Below are 3,649 nucleotides of genomic sequence, written 5' to 3'. Positions count from 1 at the left end.
ACATAAGCAATGTCGAACTCACTCAACAGGATTTTACAGTTGGCTAGCTTGCCAGTGGGCATGGGCTTCTGAAAGATGTACTTCAAGGGATCCATCCTTGATATAAGGTACGTAGTATAGGCACAGAAGTAATGTCTCAACTTCTGGGCTACCTAAGTCAAAGCACAACATGTGCATTCCAATATAGAGTACCTGGACTCGTACGGGGTAAACTTCTTACTGAGATAATAAATGGCTTGTTCCTTCCTCTCCGATTCATCTTGCTGCCCCAAAACTCTATCTAACACTGCAAGGTAGAGCAATAAGGGTGTACCTGGCTCGGGCGAAACTAAGACTGGTGGTGTTGACAGGTACTCCTTGATTCTGTCGAAGGCCTTTTGGCAGTATTCCGTCCATTTGATAGCGGCGTCCTTCTTTAACATTTTGAAGATTGGCTCATAGATAACTGTAGACTGTGCTATGAATCGGCTGATGTAGTTCAGCCTTCCTAGGACACTCATCACATCTTTCTTGTTCTTTGGTGGTGGTAATTCTTAAATGGCTTTGACCATTGATGGGTCTAGTTCTATTCCTCAGTGGCTCACAAAAAACCCAAGCAACTTCCCAGCAGGAACCCCAAATGCACACTTTGCGGGGTTTAGTTTCAGGTTGTACCTCCGTAGTCTATTGAAAAACTACCTCAGATCTTCTATGTGGTCAGTGGCCTTCTTGGATTTGATGATAATGTTTCCACATATACCTCTATCTCCTTGTGTATCATATCATGGAAAATGGTTGTCATGGTTGTCATGTAGGTGGCCTAATGTGCCGGAGAATTTCGGCACATTTCAATACAAATTGCTTAGATTTTAGCTTGTTTTGAATGCAATTATCTCCTATACTTATGTAATTTTAGTGTTTTTGTAGTACATGAGGTTTAAGGACCTGAGAGAATGGAAATGAAAGCAGAAAGCGACAAAAGGAAAAGAAAAGAGCAAAATGCAGCACAAATGTAGAAATGCGGTCCAAGATGAGATCGCAAATCCCACATGCGAGCCGCATAAGATCGCAAACCACAACAGAATGTTGACCAAAGTCCAGTGCAAGAAATGCGGTCCAGAATGCGATCGCATAATAGGTTCGCGGACCGCATAATGGACCGTAAACTCAAGGAGAGAAATCTGATGGTGGAAAATACGATGCTAAATGCGATCGCATACCTAGTATGCGGACTGCAAATCAACAATCTGAAGATGGCCTGGAAACTAGGGTTTTGAAATGCAATGGGCAAGAGGATAATGCAGACCGCATGTCTGTTATGCGACAGATATGCGGTCGCATATTTAACCTAAAAGGGCATTTTTGTTCGATTTTTATCCCAAATTTTGGCCCTCTATAAATAGATTTATTGAGGTTTTGTGGGCTTATCTCGTCTAACTTTGAGACTACAATACAAGGCTTTAATATTCCTCTCTTTTGGAAGCTTTTGGGTCAAGAATCTTTCACTTTGTAAGCTTTATGGCATTAAATATTCTCTTCGTTTTGTATTTTAGCATGTGTACCATAGGCTTGCCCTTATTTTAATTCATCTCTTTATTTTAAGAACGCTCAGTTGGAGATCCCATAAGGACTTTTTAAGCTTGTAATGTAGGTTTAGGGAAGGGTATGATAAGCATTTGGGTACAAGTGACTACACCCTCCTTGAACACTAATCACATTTTTTTTCTTGTTGCTCTTTGCTTCTTTCGTAACCACATAGCCTTCATTAGCTTTAGCTTTTTCCACCATTTACTCGCCTCAACTACCTCTTTTATTCTCTTCAAAATCATTATGTGTAAATACTCACAACTCTTATATAATTTTTTTTCTTTCATTTTTTTATATATATTGCTTTTGTAGCATGAGTAGTTTCACATTTTGAGGTTCACTTTCCTACGCTCATTGTACAATCTTGCCAATTTATGACTTTACACCACACCCCCAACTTAGGCTTTTAGCCTCATTCTCAATGCTCAAGGAGGGACTGGTTCAAAAGAGGGAATTATTTCAAAAAGAGGGAAAGGTTTGTAATGACGTAGCCAAAGAAAAGGTTAAAGGCTCAAATGGGGTAACTAGTGATACTATCTGTACAATGGGTGGCTTGAAAGGCTAACCGATTTTCCAAAAATCACAAAGACTGCCTAAGGTCATTTCTCCAACCAAATGTAATTATTATAAGCATCAAAAAACCAACCGGGCAAGTTCTAGATGGCAGAAGCAAACACAAGAATTATTTACACTAAGAACTCACAAACATCGCACACGAACTGTTTGGCTCACGTAGTTTGAAGCCCTCAAGTCTACACTTGGCAACTCAAAGCTTTCATCATATATACATGTATAACTCTAGGTAGACATAGAGTCACAGAGCGAGCCTCAAGTTCACACAGTTGATCTCTTCTGGAAGGGTATAGGCTTTATACATGCACACATGCTTGAAACTAGACACTTACACCAAACCGGTCAACATGTTTCATTCTACTATCCTGGTTCTACTATTACACCCTTGGAAAAGAACCTGGTGAAGAAAAACCAAGGGGAATTCATTGCTAATTACTAAATCTGGAGAACTATCTACTTGTTTTAGTTTTTTTTATATGCACAAGGATAACATAATTTTTTTTGCAAATCACAAAACACTAATATATACAGAATCACAAAATACACATGAGTACATAAGTTTTTTTGTAACACAAAAGCATAAACATGTACAATGGTTGCCAATGTCACAAAAGTATATATAAGGATACCACCCCCAACTAAAAAGCTTGCATTATCCCCAATGCATAAGAACATAGAGTAGAGTTTAAGTGGCTCCCTGAGGCACACTAAGCGCTATGGGAGTCGGCATCCGGCTGACTGATGGTGGGGTCACCCACGGATGCTGAAGTTGGGACCGATGAGATCTTGGCCTTAGGAGTGACCTCCACTGATGGAGGAGGGATCTCTAGCTAGCCCAATACTAGAGCTGGGGCCTATGAGCTGCTAGCCTCGCCCGTTGATGGCTGAGTGGCCGATGGATCTGCAGGGGCGGCTATATCTGCTAGCGAATGATGTATTGCCATCCGAATGTATGCTTGCTTCTCATCCTCAGCTGTAGGAGCAACAATCTGTTTGCCCTTCTCCTGAAGGCCATCATCCTCCGTGGACCATGAATCCTCCTCATCCTCTCCCTCGTCTGCCTCTTCACCCTCGGAATCAATAGAGCATCCAGAAACTTCCTCATCAGGAATACCAATACGTACATGAGGAGTTGGAGACTGGGAAGCCCCGAAAGTCTGAGGTGCAATGTCTGCCATCAGAGTAGTAAAATCAAGACCCAAATTTGGCACTACTGTGTCTGCACCTTACTCACCTTCCTTGGGCAGGAGTGATGATAGATCGAACTCCAAAGTCTGCATCTTGTGGAGCTCGGTCTTTATAGTGGCAACCTCCTCCCGTAGCTTAGGCAGGTCACAAACCTTACCTTGCTCTATTTTCTTAACCCTCAACTCAAGCTGTTGCAGGCGATCCCCATAAGTTGTTTGTTGTTGTTGGAGTGCTATCACTGAGGACTATAACGGAGTCAAGGTCTGTTTGATGAGGTTCAGTAAGGTCTTTAGAAGCTGGTCTACCTTAGCATTGGTATGTT

This window comes from Nicotiana sylvestris, chromosome 9, assembly GCF_000393655.2.
Source record: "Nicotiana sylvestris chromosome 9, ASM39365v2, whole genome shotgun sequence".
Lineage (NCBI taxonomy): Eukaryota > Viridiplantae > Streptophyta > Magnoliopsida > Solanales > Solanaceae > Nicotiana > Nicotiana sylvestris.
Note: the sequence above shows the minus strand (reverse complement) of the source record.